Source organism: Antechinus flavipes, chromosome 2, assembly GCF_016432865.1.
Source record: "Antechinus flavipes isolate AdamAnt ecotype Samford, QLD, Australia chromosome 2, AdamAnt_v2, whole genome shotgun sequence".
NCBI classification, from domain to species: domain Eukaryota; kingdom Metazoa; phylum Chordata; class Mammalia; order Dasyuromorphia; family Dasyuridae; genus Antechinus; species Antechinus flavipes.
In genome coordinates, this window is record NC_067399.1 from 7,930,146 (window position 1) to 7,951,305 (window position 21,160).

A 21,160-nucleotide genomic window follows, 5' to 3' on the forward strand; every position below is an offset into this window, starting at 1 on the left:
CAGAAAAACTTATAATTTAGGCCGATCAATCAACAACAGTTTTGGATTGATAGACTGATGAGATGTTTAGAAAAAGTTTGAGCCTATCAGAAAAATTGTAATCTATTAAATCACTACACAAAGACCCATAGATCAAATGAACGACCTAGATGTTTTCTTATTTGCCAGAGAAGATAGTGATGGTCCATGGCTGAAGACATGTGTCTTTATCAACCCTTGCATTTTCTGTTCTGTATTCTAAAAACTTTCACTTCTCTACCACTCTATGTTCTGTGATCTAAGGTATCTCCCAGATCTAACATTTCTTTTTCCATTTTCTGAGGTCCCTCACAATTCTCGGATGTCTCCTATAGACAGGCTCCAAAGTCCTTTAGCTCTTTGACATTTGATTTTCTGTAGCTTAAGTTAAATTGAACTAGAGGGGCTATCCCAAGGAGTTTTCCTGGAAATTTCTAGCATCTCCAGGGCACCACGACTGGGGGTTTGGGAGAATGATGAAATCCTGGGCTGCTTCATCCATATACTGGCCCAATACTAAAAGGACTATCAATTTGGTATGATAAAGAAAACCATGAGTGTCGTATCTCATGGCGTAAGTTAGGAGCTGTATCGGTTCAAAAGATACATCATCCTTGCATGCATTTTCCCATGGGTCCTCCAGGGGATGTAATCTATTCTGAGATTTCCAATGTGGATTTTGGTATCAATGGTGACAAATGGCAGACACAGGAGGGGGATTTCACTAGGTGAGTTGATACCTGGCCTCCTGACACATATTCTTTTTAGGTATTTCCTCTCTCACATAGGACATAGAATGTTATTTTCAAGATAAAGTCTTGGAGTCAAGTTTGAAAGATCCAGTTAAGTAGAGCTGGCTATGGGCAAATCAAAAATTTTCTCATTGGAGAAGACAATGACCCAACAGAGAATGGGGGGGGGCATTTTGTTTAGACAACATAAAGCCAAGGTCAAATATTGACTTGACTCAACTGGGATCTCCCAAATTGATTTATGTTTTGTTAAGATTTAAATGTCAAGGTCCTAAGAGATTATAATAATAGTTAAAAATGGAGTCAGAGTATCTTGTTTTAAGCCATTGTGTCAATACATATTTTTGAGGATCATTTGTCTTTTAGTATTTCTTTTGTGTGTAGGAAATAAAGTCCTGTCTCATCTCATTTTATTACCAAAGGTAGTTTTTAAAACTCCTCATCCCCCTTTTTGGGAGATCTAGCCATGAGCTGGAACCTACACTTTTAGGTATTTTGTCCCTGGAGTGCAGAAGGACTGGGGAACTAGACTCTTTTCTCTAAAATGATATTTCTTTGAGAAGCATCTAAGTATTCAATCAGGATTAAATGCAGTCATGGAGGCCTCTTATGAAAGGAGGAGCTATGTTGCTTTTATATTTTTCCTCACCCACTTTGGCTCATTAAGCCCCTCACTCTATGGTCCAGGGAATTGAATATACACACATGTATGAACATCTATGTATTTATGTATGTGATAGCATGTTCATATATTTAATATGTATATCATGTAGATGCACACACATGTGTTTATTTTATTTTAGACTTTTGTTGTTGGGTCATATCTAGGTCTTCACAAAGAGGAGAGTTAAAAAAAAAGTATAAATCGGGTATAGGACAATTTATTTCCTGTATACCAAACAAACATATATAAATAAACTCTTAACAAGTGTGCATTGACTTATAAGAGCGTATAAGAGATCCTTTTGGGGAGTTAATACTAAAACCTTATTAAAACATAAAACAATTTGTGAGATTCCTAATGAGACACTTTACATTTTGATCTCTATATGGGCCAAATAACTTGTAATGTGTATCTTCTGGTAATATAAGCCAGTTCTCTTAAGTTCTGTCCATTTTAAGACTCAGTGGATGGAACTCCTAGCCTTATGCCAAAAAGACTCATTCTCAGGGTTCAAATATTTCCTCATTCCCTTCCTAGTTGTGTGATCCTGGACAAGTCACTTCATTTTGTCTGCTTCAGTTTCCTCATCTGTAAAACAGACTGTGGAGGGAAATGGCAAATCGCTCTAGTGTCTTTGCCAAGAAAACCCTAAAGGGTCATGAAGATTTGGACATGTCTGAAGTGACTGAAAAACCAGGCTCAGTGGACCTTCACGTGCCATAGAAGAGTAAACAGTAAGAGCATGTTAGCCTCATGGTAGATAGAAGTAGTTTACCTGGCGAGTTCTTGTCGTTCAAACAGCATATGTTCTAGTCCACCTGGTGGGATTGTTAAAGAGAGAAGAGATGGAAAAGGAACTGGTCCATCACCTTTTGGTTGTGGGAAGGAGTCTAATATTTAGTATTGGAAGAGAACTGTCAGGCAGCCAGGTGCCCAGTGATGGAGCTCTATGCCTCAGTCAGACAAGCTGAGTTTAAATCTAACCTCTGACACTTATTAGACGGGTCACTTGGGAAAAGTCACTCAATCTTTGCCTCAATTCCCTCAGCCATAAAAGGAGCAGATTAATGCCATTTGCCTTTCATGGTTGTTCTGGATTAAACGAAATAATAATTGTAAAAAAATGGCACAATGCTGATACATGTTAAGCTTCCAATAAATGCTGGCTATAATGATAATAATTCTAACCTATATGTAATATATTATACTATAATAATAGCATTATTGTTTTTGCTATTGTTATTATTAGGAGAAGGAAGAGGAGAAGGGGGAGCATCTGCGTATGATTGTACCTATAAAATGTAATCATGTTAATGAGGAATCATAAAGTACAGTTTTAGTGGCTAGAGCTTTATTAGTGGGGGACATCTCTGGGAGTGGTGGAAATGGAATGGTGTTCCTCAGGACTGTACACGACAGGACACAGTGGGGTCCCATGCACAGGATTGGGCCCCAGTGGGGAGCACAGAGAGAGAAGGGAGCCTTGTGTGACTCTGGAGTTGGGATGGGGAAGGGATGATGATGGTTCCTTCCAGGGGCCATCATGGCTCTACAGCCTTTTCCAGCATCCCCCTCCAAGTTCAGTTCTGCGATTCCTCACTGGATGTTCACTCTGTTCTTTGTGAGTCGATGTGAGGGGGTGTTAGTGTGATTTCTCTGGGAAAGCAAAAGAACGACTTAGAGCGTATCATCTCTGCAGGTGACACCGCTCTGACCTTCATTCTGCATTTCCTGAGTCAAGTCTTTGTGGAGAAAAATCTCCTCTGCTGTAGGAAGTGATTAACTAAATTGTCTCTTTCAGAATAATTAAAGTTGATTCTTTCTTCCCTTGCCCCCTCAACTCACAAAATCATTGTTACTTCATTTAGACTTTTTCCGAGATGTCGCACGATGGCGGTGAGGCACCCGGGAACCAAAGCCTATAGTCATTTGTGGCTTTGTCACTAAACCAAGTCTGGGTCAGAAGTTATTAGAACTAAGGCTTTTGAGCCGGAATGCATTTGCACAACATTTGGGCCAGAAGTACTGGAAGTCTAGCTCCTCTGTTCCAGAGGAGGGGAAGGGCCCTCCTGAGGGAGGCAGGAAAACAATCCCATTCTCACCGGAGATTTAGGGCTCTTTCCATTGCCACACTGACTCACTTATGTGGAACAGTAGGGGAACACTCACCCCATAATTCATTGGGAAGGTCCCCCAGACAAGATTCCTCCCCAGTTTTAAGGCACTCTGTCAGTCCCCATCCCCTAAAAGTATACTAAAAGTATAATTCATGAGTCCCCAGTGGCGTCTTTAGCATTAATTGTCAGCTAAAGAGCACACTTAAATCAGTGCAAAGGGATTTCAAAAAGTGGCTCTCAGAAACGATAGGCTTTTCACAAGTTTTTTTCTTTTGTTTTGCTTTTTTAGAAAGGAGGAAAAAAAACACTCTTGCCCTAGGTTCACCAGAAAATTCTGCTGTTTTGTCTTCTCCAAGGTCTGGCCGCTAATGAGCCTTTCCCCTCAGCAGTAGTTTATCAGGCCCAGCGAGCAAGATAAACAAAAGGAAGCCCACCCAGTAATGAGTTCCATTGGTACTGGACTTTTCTTTTGATTGCTTTTTTTATTAGAAGGCAGCGACCCTCAGGAGATCTGACACTGTTGTGCAGGGAATAATTCACAAATGTGTGTTTGTGTGTACACAGACATATACACAGACAAAACCCGCTTTACAGGGCATCCTGAATACAGCTGTATGTAGATGCACACACGTGTGTGTATGGAGAGCAACGTGGGCACATCCTTGTATACACTCACACACACACAGGCAGCAGATCTTTGCCTCTATTGCCTTCCCTACAGAGTAGAACGGCAAGCTAGTTTCCCAGCACAGAGCAGAGTTTGGGCAGAGTAGACAGAGAAGCTCATTGGTTGATTGGTTGATTTTTGCCATGATCACACACAGGGGACACGTTACATCTCTCTTTCCCCAGCAGACTGTGAGCTCTCTGAGGGCACGGCGTGCTTCCCAGCCGGTCCTCGCATCCCCATCACTTAGCATAATGTCTCACGTAGCGGTGACGAAGAAGTCGCCGTTGGATTGAATGGAAAGGTGGTGGGGAGCAAGCCTCTGCCGGGGATAATGTGCCCGCCGAGATGATAATTGACTGTACATCCCTCAGAATAAGGGCTGACAGTCCTGTTCTCAGCCTGCCACACATCACGAGTGCCCAGTGCCGCTGGCAGCCGGCCCAGATGCTGGAGGTCTTGATGGCTCGTTCACTTGTGACTCATCAGAAGAATGATTTATGTCTGCTATAAAGCGTGTGGTACTGGGCAGAGAATCGGGGAGGTGGCTGTGAGTGCGGGCTCCAACGCGGGCTGTCTGGGTGGCGGGAGGCGAGTTAGAGCTTTATGGATGAGCAAACTGAGACCCGGAGGGGGAGAAAGTGTCTCATCCAAGGATGCCCACTTGGCAGAGCCAGTAGTGAGGATGGCCTTCTGTTCAGGGCAGGCACTTTCTAAACATGTTTTAACTTGAGCCTCACAATGTCTTTATCAGATAAGTGGTAACAGCATTATCCTGATTCTCTGTCTCTCTCTGTCTCTGTCTCTCTCTGGTCTTCTCTGCTCATCTGTCTCCCTCTTTCCTTTTCTCTCTCCCTCCTCCCTCCTCTTTGTCTCTTGCCTGTCTTTGTAGCTCTTTTCTCTCCCAGTCTCTCTGTCTCTGTCTGTCAGTCTCTCTCTCTCTTTCTCTACCTGTCTTTATCTATCTTTTTCTCCATTTCTCGTCTCTCTCTTTTTGTTTCTTCCTCTCTCTCTCTTTCTCTCTGTGTCACTCTTTCTCATATCTCTCAAAAAGATGGAATATTTGAATCTATTGCTTCCAATTCCCAAACTATATTTTTATCGTTACATCACCCATCTTCCTACATCGCCTCTCGGTTGTAACAAATTTCCATAGGTGTCTTAAACACGAAATACCTTTTGACTTGTGAAAAGGACCTGGGAGAGCCCCTCTGGTTTATACATTGAAAGAAAATCCACCGAAGGATGGATGGTTGTAGATAGATACACATAGACTCATACGTAAACATACACAAACAGACTTTCAAATACACACAGAGACACCCCTCTTAGTCAGAAAATGTCATTGCCTCCATTGGGAAAACCAAACTCCCGTACTATGTGGACTTCCGTGATTTCCCTTTGCTATTCTACTCTGGCTTTGAGAGGCAATGTCTCTGACTTTGAAAGTTAGTGCAAACTCAGCTATGGCAGGAAACTGATTCTACTGTGAATATTAACTGATCTGTGAAAAGCAGAACTGATTTCCTATTCCCTTCTCTGGCCTAAGTCTCTCCTAAAGACTTCCTTCTTCACCGCTTTCTTTGTCATATTCATATCCCCAGTTTTTGTATAAACTTCAATTCTTGTGTGTTTGCTGGTCCCTGCATATATCCAGTGAGGTGATGCTGCAGTGGATGGAGCAATGGGCTTGGAATAAAGAAGACCTGAGTTCAAAACTAGCCTCAGACACTTGCTAGTTGTGTGACTTGAGTAAGTTAGTTAACCTGTTTGTCTCAGTTTCCTCATCTGTAAAATAAGCTAGAGAAAGTAGAGGCAAAGGCCTCCAGTATCTTTGCCAAGAAAATTCCCAATGGGGTCACAAAGAGTTGGACATGAATGAATGACTGAGCAACATATTTGCACTGAGTATAGTTAATATAGCATGCTGATAGTATGTACTATATGTTATAACAACAAATTAGTATACATATGAGATTGTGGGTATGTGTGTATGTGTGTGTGTGTGTGTGTGTGTGTGTATATATATAAATGTTAAGAGTTCCATAAAACTTAAAATAGAATTATCTAAATATCAAATAGAGTTTTCCTTAAGTTTAAATAAGTAGAAATTAGCCAACATTGCTTTCATCATTAATATTATAGTGATTCTCATCTTCTAGTGATATTGGAACCCTCCTCACTGTACTATTGGGTGCCTGCTGTAGCCACTTCCCTCTATTTAAAATAATAACAGCCCCAAATCCATTGGTATATGGTTCCAAACACATTAATATCTAATTGAAAGAAAAAAATGTGCTGTGAGCTCAGCTCATCTAGTACAAACCATCCAGTTTCCCTGAGGAGACAATGGAGATGAAGAGAAGCCCAGAGAAATCGGTGGGATTTTCTACTGAAGGCCTGCCATCTCTTCCTAGCTCCTCAAATTTCATGTTTTTGTGCTTTTTGAGATATCACACAAGGCCATCCTGTCTTAGTCCAAATATAGCCACCTTCCCCCTTCTGAAATCTAACTTACACAAATACTGAGTGTAGTCAGAATCTTCAAAGAGCAAGAAGAGATATTGGCTAGATTCTCCTGCATTCATTTAATAAACAAAATGCCAATTATGTGCCAGCTGTACTTCTAGGAGTGAGAAGAAAAAGATAAACTAGAAATAAAGCCTTCTCTCGAGAAATTTGTGTCCTATCAGGGAAAACAATAGATGCTATTACAATATATAACATATACACACATATGTATGTATGTGTATTTACATACACATACACATATATATTTATATATACAAACACACACACTATAATCTATCCTGTAGCTATCATTCATCAACCCATCCATCCATCCATACATCTCTCTCACCTCTCTCGTCCATATCTATTCACATAACACACATATACACATATAACAGATGCAAGTCACTCTGTAGGAGGTGGCCCTGAAGAAAGCCAGGAAAGTTGTGGAAGAAATAAGGCTGGAGCCCCCGAGCATGGTAAGTAACACTTGCAAGGCCTTAGAGATGGGAGATAGTGTGTGAGGGAGAGCAAGTAGTGTATAGATATGGAGGACAGCCCGTGAAGATACCCAGAATCAGGAGAGCCTTGTGGGAAGAACCTACGATGACCAGTGTCCTTGGACGGCAGATTACAGGGGAGATGGTCATGATATGAATCATACAAAAAATGGAAAAGCAAGGGAGAGAAAGATTCCAAAGGACATTGAATGATCATGAAATCATATTTTGATTTTAGAGAAGACAAAGAGCATATGGAGTTTACTGAGTAAGATAAGAAAATCACCTTGACAGCTGAGCTTGGAATGAACTGGAAGAATTTTGCAAAGGAGACCAACCAATATGTTACTGCAACAGTTCAGGCTTGGGGTGATGAGTAACTGCCCCAAAGTGGTGGCAGTGTTACAGGAGAGAAAGTCACAGATGTGGAGAGGTCAAATTGAGAGGTTAAGGCAGCAACTTTGATGGGAGTGGGGTGAGAGAAAGAAGTCAATGATCACAGGGAAGTTGAGAGTCTCAGTGACCAGTGCTTCTGACAGTAATGGAATTGCAGTAAAGGAAGGACACTACTGGAAAAATGAAGGACAGTGAAAAAAGAAGGAAAAAATGAGTTCATTTATGGATAAATTGAGTTTAAAATCCACTGTATGATTTCTAATAAACAGAAATTCAAGACAGGAAGTCAGTAAAAAGCTTGAGGCTAGATAAGTAGATTTGATAAATATCAGCATTGAGATGATAATTAAATCCATGCGATGAGCAAGGGAAATCGGATAGAGGAAGAAGAGAAGAAGACAGAGCACAGTTATAGATACTGGGCGATATTCAGAATCATCAGTATGACCAAGAAGATTCAACAGTTAAAAGGAGTAAGAACTCCCCTGAGAATCAGGGAAGAATAGTGTCATGAGAAGCTAAAGAGAAGAAAATATCAAGGAAAAAAGGATAAGTTACAGTATCTAAGGCTGCTGAGATCCCAAGAAAGATGAAGTCTGATAAAAAGTCATTAGATTTAGCAATTAAAGATCATTATCAACTATAGATAAAATAAAATATTTGGGAGTCTATCTGTCAGGACAAATCCAGGAATTATATAACACAATTACAAAACATTTTCCACACAAATAAAATTAGAACTATGCAACTCTAAGAATATCAAATGTGTGTGGATAGGCTGAGCTAATATAATCAAATGACAATTCTACCTAAATTAATCTACTTATTCAGTGTCATACCAATCAAATTGCCAAGAAATTACTTTGTGGAATTAGAAAAAAATATCAAAATTCATCTAAAGAAAAAAAGGTCAAGAATTTCAAGAGAATTAATGAAAAAAAATGCTAGCTGTAACAGACTTAAAACTATATTACAAAGCAACAGTAATCAAAACCATTTGGTATTGGCTAAGAAATAGAATAGGGGATCAGTGGAATAGGTTAGCTTCACAAGATACAGTAGTCAGTGATAATAGTAATCTAGTGTTTGATAAACCCAAAGACTTCAGCTCTTGAAATAAGACTTACTATGTGATAAAAATTGCTGGGAAAATTGGAAAATAGTATAACAGAAATCAGGTATTGACTCATACTTAACACCCTATACCAAGGTAAGGTTGAAATGGATTCATGATTTAGACATCAAGGGTGATATTATAAGCAAATTAGAAGAAAAAGGGATAGTCTACCTTTCAGAGCTATGGAAAAGGAAGGGATTTATGACCAAAGAAGAGCTAGAGAACATTATGAAATGCAAAATGGGTAATTTTGATTATATTAAATTAAAAAGGTTTTGTACAAACAAAATCAATCCAGCCAAAATTAGAAGGGAAGCAGAAAATTTGGGGAAAAAATTACATCCAAGGGTTCTGAAAAAGGCCTGATTTCTAAAATATATGGAGAATTGACTCAAATTTATAAGAATATAAACCATTCTCCAATTGATAAATGGTCAAAGGGTAAGAACAGAGAATTTTCAGATAAAGAAATGAAAGCCATTTCTAGTTATATAAAAATGCTCTAACTCAGTATTGATGAGAAAAACGTAAATTAAGACAAGTCTGAGGTACCACTTCCTACCTCTCAGATTGACTAAGACAATAAGAGAAGATAATGATAAATAGTAGAGAGGATGTGGGGAAATTGAAACACTTGCACATTGTTGGTGGAGTTGTGAACTGATTCAATCATTCTGGAGAACAATTTGGAAGTATGCTCAAAGGGTTATCAAACTGTACCCTTTTATCCAGAAGTGTTTTTACTGGGACTATAAATAACCAAAAGAGATCGTAAAAGAGAAAAAAGACCCACATGTGCAAAAATATTTGTAGCAGCTCTTTTTATAATGGTAAAGAACTGGAAACTGAGTGGATGCCCATCAGTTGGGGAATGGTTGAATAAGTTAATGTTATATGATTATAATGGAATATTATTGTTCTATAAGAAACCATCAGTAGAATGATTTTAGAAAGGTCTGGAGAGATTTGCATGAACTGATGTTAAGTGAGTGATGTCAGAACCAGGAGAACATTGTACACAGCAACAACAAGATTATGTGATGATCAACTGTGATGGATCTGGCTCTTTTCAACAATGAGGTGATTCAGGCCAGTTCCATTAGACTTGTGATGGAGAGTCAGCTGCATCCAGAGAAAGGACTGAGTGTAGATCACAACATAGTGTTTTTACCTTTGTTCTTGCTTGCTTGCTTGTTTTATTTTATCTCATTTTTCTTCCTTTTTGATCTGATTTTTCTTGTGCAGCATGTAAAATGTGTAAATGTGTTTAGAATTGCACGTGTTTAACCTATATTGGATTGCTTGCTGTCTAGAGGAGGGGAATTGTAGGGAGGGAGGAAGAAAGATAGGAAGCACAAGCTTTTCCAAGGGTGAATGTTGAAAACTATCTTTGCATGTATTTTGAAAAGTAAAACAAAAACAAAACCAAAAAAACTATGATAAAAAAGAGATCATTAACAACTTTGGAGAGAAAAAATTCAGTTGCTTGATAAGCTCGGAAGCCAGAATGCAGAGAGTTAAAAACTGAGGGAGGGAGACAAAGCAGAGATACTATTCAGAAATAGTCTTCTCAGAGAGGTTAGTCACAAAAAAGGAGAAGGGATGTCTGGTGTAGTTCGTAGGGATGGATGAATCAAGGGAGAGCTTTATTAGAATAAGAGAGATCTAATGGGATTTGAAGGAAGTAACAAGGAGGATGGTAGACAGGGAGAGATTGAAGATAGGTGATGATGAGGGTGGGCAATAAGCTGGAGAATATCAGATGGAATAAATTTGTTTGTAGACGCAAAGGCATTTGCTTTGGTAAGGACGAGGACCATCTTATTATATGATAGTGTTGTCTCTGTATATTATATATATATATGTGTGTGTGTGTATATGTATAGTGTGTGTATGAAAGTCATTGTGCTGACCTCCTTGTTGTATACCTGGGAAACCTGGATAATATCCCAGTGCCTGCCAGGAAACTGATGGCTTCCATTTCCATTGTGTTAGGAATGATAACCAGGAAGGAGAAGGTACCAGATATTAAGGTCCTTTCTGGAACTAAAGTGTCAAGCATTCAGAGAGCACAACTCCTTCAGGATGACCTTGCTACACTTGCTCAAAAGAACTCACACAGAGCAAGTGCTCAAGTGGTTGTCAGAAAAAATGATACAAGGACACTTTCAAGGTCTCTCTTAAGAAGCTTAGAATTGATTTCATGACACGGGAGGTGTCATGGCACAGGGCTGCCCAGGATGGCATATCCTCCTCAGAGAAGGGATTGTGCTATGGGCAGAAAACAGAATTGAAGTAGTTCAGAAGAAACGTGAGATGAGCAAAGTTAGAGGAGCCCCCCTCCCCCCAATTTGCACAGAAATGATTTCTGACCTGTGACAGTGCATTCTGAGCGCGGATCGATCCGCTCAGCCACAGTCAGACCCACTGTACCTTGTCCCCAACATAATGATGTCATTTTGGTTCTCTTTGAGAGTGTAACACAACCACCAACACAACCCCACTTATATAAACATATAAACTTTCTGAAGGATTTCATTTCAGAGCTTTAAATTCAGGATGTACTGGGCAGACTAAAAGTCTTAATGCCGTTTTATTAGCTCAACGTTGCACTAAGAGTTTTGGTCCACAAAATATTTTTCCCTGGTTGTTGATGACTTCAGAGATTAAAGTATGGGATCCGAGGATCACAGTTTTAGAGCTGGAAGAAATATTAAAGGTTATTGACTTCTCCGGGGGTGGTGATGGGAGTAGAGAGATGGACTGGTCACATGGATGATGACTAATAGGAACTAAAATTTCTTTAGCACATCAAGGAAGTTTATAGTTTTCGGTGTTCTGTGTTTATTATTTGGTTCTTACAGCTATCTTCTGAGATAGGAGCTATTCATATCCATTTTTCTCCCCGATAAACTAAGACCCAGAGAGGTATGATGGGATTGATCCAACATGGGAAGTCAGGGCAAGTTAATGAATTAAACAAGGACCATCAGCTTTGTAGTACTTATACCATGCTGATTGCAGGCTCAGAAGCTTTGGGTTTGAGCCCATTCCCTTGCTCCCTGCAGCTTTGGGTGCTTTTGTGCAAGACTCAATGTCCTCCTCTGTGAGTGGGTCACTGCTACTTATACAAGGAGATTTTGTTGCTTCTCCCATGAAGGAAAAATGGGGCAAGCTCCAGCTTCTTATACAAGGAGATTCTCTTGCTTCTCCCATGAAGGAGAAATGGGGCAAGCTCCAGCTTCTTATACAAAGAGATTCCTCTGCTTCTCCCATGAAGGAAGAATGGGGCAAGCCCCGGCTTCTTATACAAAGAGATTCCCCTGCTTCTCCCATGAAGGAAGAATGGGGCAAGCTCTGGCTTCTTATACAAAGAGATTCTCCTGCTTCTCCCATGAAGGAGAAATGGGGCAAGCTCCAGCTTCTTATACAAAGAGATTCCCCTGCTTCTCCCATGAAGGAGAAATGGGGCAAGCCCCGGCTGTCCTTGGGAATGGAAAAGCAGCAATTGGTTGGGTTGATTGGACACTTCAGCGACAAACGGAGAGACTAAATCCGGCTTTTGGAGGGGGGTGTCCTCTTGCTAAGGAAGCTGAGCCACCTGAATGAGTTGGCCAAAGTTTGCTTATGTAACTGATTAAGATTCTGCAATGTTTGCAGGGAGGCAAATGCCAAGAGTTTTCTGAAGTAAAAATAAATCTCAGTAGCACTGAGGATGTGTGGGGATTCTTGTTCCTATAAGTAAAAAAACCGGGGCGGGGGTCAACACCGTCATGGAGAAAACCCTCTGGGAGGGAAGTGGCCTTTGTGAAATGTCTCACTACTTCCTGGCTGTCTGCATGTTGTTACTTCATTTCCTCCCCCTCACTCTAGCACACCCCCAGTCGCCGCTGGAGAAGGTTGGGGCCCAAGGGATATTTGTGGTACCCAGCATGGCTGTTTCCATGGACGCCGGAGTCCTGGTGGATTGCCATGGAAACTGATGAGGGAGGAAAAGGTAGACTGGAGGCCAAGGCTCTGTCCAAGAGTCCCTGACTCACCATCTACCCCCTAGGGATAGGGGCCATTTAGAGATCAGGAGGGGGTGAGGCTGAGATTGACAGGAGAGGCAGGGTGGTATGGTGGGATGTGCCCAGTTGTGCCCATTGGGCAAGTTTCACTTCTAACGCTTCTTAGCTGGTGACGGACCCTGTGTCTGTGATTTCGTCGGTATGGAGAACTCCTAGGTGAAGTAACTCCCTCTGCCAAGGCAGGTTGGTACCTTTCCTGAAGCTTAAATTTGTAGAGGATTTCCTTGGGAAAGTCAGTGATTTGTCTAAGGTCACACAACCAGTGGATGTCCAGGGTATGACTCTAAGCTAAGCCTTCCTGGGCCCGAGACTCTGCTGCTCTGTGTTCATTCACAAGTCACAAGTGAGACGATGACTCCAGTAGAGCATCGTGCTGGGGGAATAACGTCGGTGACTGGCAGCTGTGGTCCAGGGGTCCTGTGGGCATCCCTGAAGTAAGAGGAGGATGACACAGACCTACGAGCCACAGCCACGTAGCCACAGATCCGGCCCTCCAGCCCACATGCACCCTACCTCTTCCAGGTGAGTGGGCTGCTCTTGCAGAAAAAACCCTAACCGCTAGCTGTTGCTTCCTTCACTCATTCAATCAAAAAGCATTGGTTAATATTAAACACCTTCTCTGGACCAACATTGTTATACTTTGGGAGTACAAAAACAAACAAACAAACAAAAAAACAAGAGAAGGAAGAAAGAAGAGAATACCTGCCCTCCACAAACTTACATTCTAGTAGGGGACACGATGTGTTCTTCCGCAGAATAAATTTAGACAAAATAAATTGTTTGATTTCCATATAGTTAAATAGAGTGCAGTCTGGAAGGGAGGATACCAACCATTATGGGAAGTAAGTAAAATTGGAGTGATCGACAGAGAGAAGTCCGGTGCCATCGGACCATAGAATGTGGGAAGAGGAGCATTCTACGAATAAGACCCTCCCTTTCTCTGCTCTGAGCATTTCTCCCACCGTCCCCCATGCCTGGAACACTGTCTTCTGCTCATTCTGCCGAGTCCCAACTACAAGTTCCCTTTCTACAGGAAGCCTTCCCAAATACTCTTCATGCCAGTGCCTTCCCTCCACTAATTATTTCCTAGTTATCCTGTCTAACTCTGCCTTTGGATATATTTCTTTGCATGTTGTCTTCCCCATTAGATGGGAAGCTCTTTGAGGGCAGGGATGGCCTTGTGCCTCTTTTTGCATCTTCAATTTTTAACACAGTGTAAGAAACATTAGAGGCCTGATGTTTATTTATTCATTTGTTGATGCATAATGACATTGGAAAGTTTCTTTGTGAAACTGCTGGGTTTTCAGAGATAGAAGCATTTTCAACAGTCTGCCCACAAGGTTCTGACATTCTCTTGGGGAAACAGTATGTGCACAACAAGTTTATAAGTAGATATAAAATGGAAACATGCATATAATACACACATGTACACATACATACATACATACACATATACATACATATATATATATATGTATTAACTTTTTCCACTTTCTATTCTCTCCCTCTCTCCCCCAACTCCCCCTTTCTCACTGTTTCTTCATGTCTACCAAATTTCATTCTCTACTTCCCACTCAGTCTCAGCCATGTTACTCCCACAACAGCTTCCTGGCTCCCCTTTAGAAAACCTTCTATCTTTCCTCCTCCCTTTTAACCTCCCCTTTATGTTTTTTCTTCCTTTATTAGAGGGAAAACTCAAGAAAAGGAACCAGTTTTTTTAATCCTCAGTCCTTGGTCCCATATCTTGTACATGTTAAATACTTCTCCTCCTCCTTTTTTTCTCCTCCTCCTTCTCCTTCTCCTGCTCCTCCTTTTCCTTCTGCTCTTTCTCTTCTTCCTTCTCCTCCTCCTTTTCCCCTTTCCTGGTTTCCTTTAGGTCTCAGTTAAATTTTGCCTTCTGCCAGAAGCCTCTCCCCGTCCTCTGTAATCTTTGTACCTTCTCTCTAAGACTCGCCCCAGTTTCTCCTTCTTGTATTTTGATTGTTTTCATGTGAAAACAATCCTTTCCTTTTAGATTCAAGCTCCTTAAGAGCAGGGACTAAGTTTTGCTTTTCGTTGTATCCCCAGCACATAGAATAATTGCTGGTACACAGTGGGAGCATAATAATGCTAGCTGACTAGCTGCCGTGTCTCAATCTCAGGTTATGGAATAAACATTGAGAACATTCTTGATCAGTTGTTGTAACGCCGTAAAGGAAGTGTGTCCGAATTGGGTGAGGAAGTGGGTCAGGTGGCAAGTTCAGAACTGGACAGGTAAACGCATGGAGAGAAGAGAATGTCTCAGCTCAGTCCAGGACAGTGAATGGGTTGGAGGCTGGGGAAGGGAGGAGGAGAAATGCCTTGGGCCTCAGTCAACGATCCTGGGAGACACATGCTATTGTTATAGGCAGCTAGGGGGTACCCGGAGTCAAGAATCCCTGAGTTCAAATCCAGCCTCTTTACTAGCTATGTGACTCCGAACGTATCACAACCCTATCAGCCTGTTTCCACATCTGTAAAATGGGCTGGAGGAGGAAATGGCAAACCACTCCACTTTGCCAAGAAAACCCCAAATGGGGTCACGAAGAGCTGGATATGACTGAAATTACTAAACAATGACAGCAAAAAGGTGCTATTATTAGTCTTATTTTACAGTTGGGGAAACTGAGGTAAAAGTGTCACATAGTGAGTAAGCATCTGAGGCTGCATATGAACTTCTGGACTTCTGATTTAAGGCTCAATTTTTTATCCACCGCACCGTCTAGCCATCCCTCCGCAAAAGGTGATTATTCCAGGCTTGTTTTTCTTCAAATGAATACATGAAAAGCTATTGGATAATAATAATCGTCATTATTCTCATCCCCAGTCTGGTTACTTCCTGTTCGTTCTTTCCTCATGCTGGCAGTTTTCCATGCTGGTTCTATTGTATTAACCAGATGAAACTGATCTTTTCTGTGCTCTCTGGGCAAGATCCAGTGAAAGTTGGATGTAGAGCTGGCAGGGACCTTAGAGGCTGTGGAGACCGATCCTTTCTTTTAATGAGGAGGAAACTGAGGCTGCAAGAAGGGACGTTTCTCTGGGAAAAGCCCAAGGTGGTGAAAGTGCTATGTAGCAAAGCTAAGACTCAGACCACCTAAGGTTGAATATGAATATAATATAAAGATATCATATTTATCTAATATAATTAAATATTAATTATATACAAATACATATGATAAATTATATCAAAATTAAATTAATATAACATATATATATGTGTATATATATATATATTTTGTCTTTCCACTCAGCCTCGCTTCCTAGGATATGTAAGCCCATATTACTTTTCCATTTCCCCTTCCTATTACACTGAGTTTGAGGCAAATGCTCTGGGGATCCTTGTGTCATGAACTATCAGTCTGCCTGAGTTCCTGGATAGTTCAATCTCAAACCTGTAGGATTCTTCCTTCCCATCACCCCTCTCCCACCTCAGAAACAGAGCTTTGGATCAATGAACACACTGCCAGACTAGAAACCACAGGTGAGGTCAGGACATGTCAACAGCAGTCGATAAAAGGCACGGCCAATGAGACTGTTGGGAAGTTCTTTACAGAGTGTGACTCCGGGGATTTCCCGGGACCATTTTCCTTTCCTTTTATTAATAGAGTTGATGTCCTGATAAGACAAGATGTCTCCGTCATATTCCCCAAAGAGATAATTAATGGGTAATTAATTTCTCGTGAAAAATAAGACTGTTCTTAATCCTCTCTTGGATACAATAATCAAAGACACAAGATCCAAAAGATTCATCTACCACCAAATTGCACAGAATTGAAGGGCACCAGGTGCAACATATTAATACCCAAGTTCTAGGATTGGAGCCAGGAGGAATGAATTTCAATACCATTTCTCTTTCTTATAACCTGAATGATTCTGGGTCAAGGAATTTATTCTTTATTATCTTAAATTTCTTTCTTTAGAAAAGTATGGCTTTAGGGTAGATAAGCCATAAAGTATCTTCCAACTGTAAATCATAAAGCCTTTTTTTTTAAAATATGAACATGATCTGGTGGGACTGGAGGACCACAAAGTCGATGTCTATCAGTGGTGTGATTTGGCAGCTAAGAAAAACAATGAAAACTTGTGCTTCATTAACAGAATCATAGTGTCTAGGAAATTGGAGGCGACCATCCCACTATATTTTTCCCCTCTCAGAACATATATGGACTATTATGCTCAGTTTAGGGCAGGGAGGTGGTGCAGTAGATAGAGTTCTGAGGTTTGGAATTAGGGAGATCCATCCTCACAAGTTCAAATATGACCTCAGACACTTAAGATCTGTGTGATCCCAGGCAAGTCATTTTACCTTATTCACCTTAGTTCCTCATTTGTAAAATGAGCTGGAGAAGAAAATGAGAAACTACTTTAGAATCTTTGCTAAAAAAAATCCCAAAAGGGTTCACAGAGGGTCTAAGATGACTGGAAAAAATGACAATAACAAAAATGTTCAGTTGAGGAGTTATTAATAAGTCATATAACATCCAGTAGATATTAATCAGGACAGAGAGAGGATTAAATTTCATGACCTGTGCTAATTAGTAGAAGAAAGATGTTTAGTTTGCAAAAGGTAAAAATATGAGTAGAAGGAGTAAGGAGGGGAAATGAAATGAAACAAATTTATATTTAATGTATATATGTGGACCGAGGGCCAGAGGAAAGGGAGACTGGAGTCCTACAATCGGTTGCTGAATGATGACATCTTACTGGTATTCTATAGAGAATTCTCATTCAGACACAGGTTTAATGATCTATATATCTGGGGCGCAGTGAACTCAATGGTTCCTCCCAGTCTGGGAGCTGCCATTTCATCATCTCTTCCAAAAACTGGAGGAAAGTTGTTCATTTTGAATAGAATCAGTGATTCAGAGTTGGAAGTGACTTTAGAGACCATCCAATCCAGCTGCTTCATTTTATGAGTGAGGAATCATGAGCCCAGATAAGGAAGTGCAGTGTCCAAGTATTTGAAGACAACTCTCATGGTTCCCCTGCATCTTTTCTTCTGCAAGGTAAATCTTTCCATCAGTTGAATATCATATGACATGGATTTTGCACCCACCCAGTTACTCTTTTCTGGGCATTTATTCACTTTAATGAGTAAATGCCCCTCCTAAATGTATCCAGCCAAGAAAATAATGCTCCATAAATGGTATGACCTGGAAATTCAAATTTGAATCATCATCTCCTTATTCTATAAAATAGGAAAGATCTTTCGACTTATGATCAGATTGTTGATAGTGATGACAGAAAAAAGTTCACATTATGACAAACCCATTAATCTATTTATCCTCAATTCAACTGTGTGATTATAGATGAAGAGCTAGAATAGACATGAGACCATCCAGTATAATCCCATGATTTTACCAATGAGCAAACTAAGGCCCAGAGAGGTTAAAAAATTTGTCCGACACCAGACTAGTAAAACTAGCTTTTATCTGAGATCCTTGGCTGCCACGTGGGTTATGTTTTCTACTTCATCCTCATTTAAATATTCTTTTTATGTTAAGACGTTTCTTCTCTTGGGATCCTAAGTTTGCTTGTTTATTCATTTAGCATCCTCAGAGGAAAGCCAGTATCATCATCTGCATCTTTGCTTTTCCAGGGCCCAGCACAGAGCTGTCCACATAGGCAAAAAGGTTCACAAACAAATGCTGAACTGAGCTGACAGAGAAAGGGAACCTCAGAAAATGTGCTTTTCTAATTTCCTTTAATCTCTTGACAGGGCTGGCCCATTGGCCATGCTTTTATCAAAACAAGAAGATGCTTTCAGGAGAGATTGGGGGAGGTGGAACTATAGCCACTAAGTGGGCAGTTTTCAGTCTGTTCAGAAATGTGTCCCAGCTTCCTGCAGCTGTTGATATACAATGAGCTGGGATTCTGCTTAAATAGGAGGAGGAGAAAGGGCTGGAACACATCTGGGAAACTGAATGGTGGAGTGCTGTTTGTTGTTAGTTTTTTTCCTAAATCTCCTTTTAACCTCCATTTTGCAAAGTACAGTATTTCAGCAATGGTATGGACTAGATTGTTTGTATTTCATTTTTATTGATGTCTTGAGTTTTGAAAATATATTCTTTTCTTAATATATTTCATTGCCCTCCCCTCCCCACAAAGAAATCCACTGTGACAAAGATTGCAAAAGAAATGTTAGAAAAACTATCAATTCAATAAAATCAAACATATCAGTCATGGATAACTATATGCAATACCCCAAACTGGAGCCCCCATGTCTGCAATGAAGGGAAGGGAAGTATATATTTTGCAATTCTTCTTAAGACCAAGCATTCAGTCTAATTTGGCAATTATTTGTACATTGTATCCTGATTCTATTGACTTTATTTGGTGTGAGTTTGTATAAGTCACCGGTATCACTGGATTCCTAATTTTTATGTTAGTCAGTCAAAAAACATTTATTAAGCAGCTACTATGTGCCAAGAACTGTGCTATGCCCTGTGATACAATCAAAAGCAAAAGACAGTCTCTGATCTTGAGGATGTTATAATCTATTGGATAGTGGTTGGGAAGAAGTAACTGATAAATAACAAACAAAAAAATACAAAATAAAATGGGAATTTTCAAGAGAGAGAGAAGTTCCTAGAATTAAACAGGAATAGGAAAGGTTTCCTGTGGAAGGTAGGGTTTTGGCTGAGTTTTGAAGAAAGCCAGGGAAGGTAGGAGGCAGAGATGAGAAGGGAGAGAGTTGAAGGTATGAAGATCAGTTAATGAAAATGCTGGATTCGGGATGTTTGATGTCACTAGATCAATGATCTATGGTGATAATAGTATCAGAAGAGAAGGGAGGAATAGACTACTACTGCAACAAAGGTAGAAAACGTAGGGTTTGTACAACAAATGGGACATGTAGTGGGGTGAGAAGAAGGAATTAAGGATGACAACTAGATTGTGAGATCAGGTGACTAAAAGTTGGATTGTACCTTCAATAATAATAATTTGGAAGGAGAAGATTTATGGAAAGACAATGAAGTCGGTTATAAATATGTTGCTTTTCAGATGTCTGTGAGACATTTAGTTTAAGACATCCAATAAGTAATTAGGGATGTAGGACTAGAAATCAGTAGAGAGGTTAATGCTGGCTACATTGATCTGAAAATCATGTATATAGAGCTATTTAAATCCATGACAGCTGATTTAATTATCAAGTGAATAATATCTAGAAAGAAAGGAATATGGCTGAAGACAGAGCTGTAGGGGGACATTCACATTTAATGGTTGTGATTTTGGCGAAGACCCAACTGTGAGAAGGATCAGTTTGATGGACTGGAGATCAAGCAGAGAATAGTGTTATGAAAAGAGAAAGAGAAGAGAGTGATTGACAATATTAAAGGCTAAAAAGAAGTGAAAGTAAAGGAGGACTGAGAAAAGACCATCCGACTAATTAAGAGATTGGTGGTGACTTTGGAGAGAGCAATTTCAGTTGGATGATGAAGTCAGAAATCAGACAAAGTTTAGAATGGAGCTAAAGGAAAGGAAGCTGAGTTATCAATTATAGAAAGCTTTCTTAAGGATTTTAGCCAGAAAAAAGGAGAAGAGACTCAGGATGATAGCCAGCTAGTAAGGTATAGATGAATCAAGTGAGGTTTTTTTCTGAGGATGGGAAAGATATGGACATGTTTGTGGACAGGAACAAAGTAATGGAAATGATAGAGGGGGAATCTTTTAACGAAGATTCTACTAAAAATACTTACTAAAAGTAGTGTGCATAGATCCACATTCAGTCTCTATACGTCTCTCTTTGGATATGGATGGTGTTTTCCATCGAAAGTTTATTGGGATTGTCTTGTATCACTGAATTGCTTAACCAAAACGATTATGGTTGATCATCACACAATCTTGTTGTTGCTGTGATCAGTGTTTTCCTTGTTCTGCTTGCTTCACTCAGCATCAATTCATGAAAGTCTTCCAGGCTTTTCTAAAATCAGCCTGTTCATCATTTTTATAGAATAATAATATTCCATTACTTTCATGTACCATAACTTATTCAGCCATTCTCCAGTTGATGGCATCTACTCATTTAAAAAGCTACCTTACTATGCAAATTAGAGTTGATAATGGAAGGAGATAATGGGCATATGATAAATATAAATATATCCATCCATCCATCCATATACATATTATATATACATATATGTATATATTATATTGACCTCAAAGGAAAAGAGGTTACTGGATGATGGCGGCAACTGGGAAGACTAGAAGTAGCAATATGGAATAACGAATATTCCAACTTCCCCATCATAAGAAATGAGTCGGGGGCAAGGCAGCTACAATCAGCTTATGAGAGGTAATTATTAAACTTTTACTGTGAATATTTATAC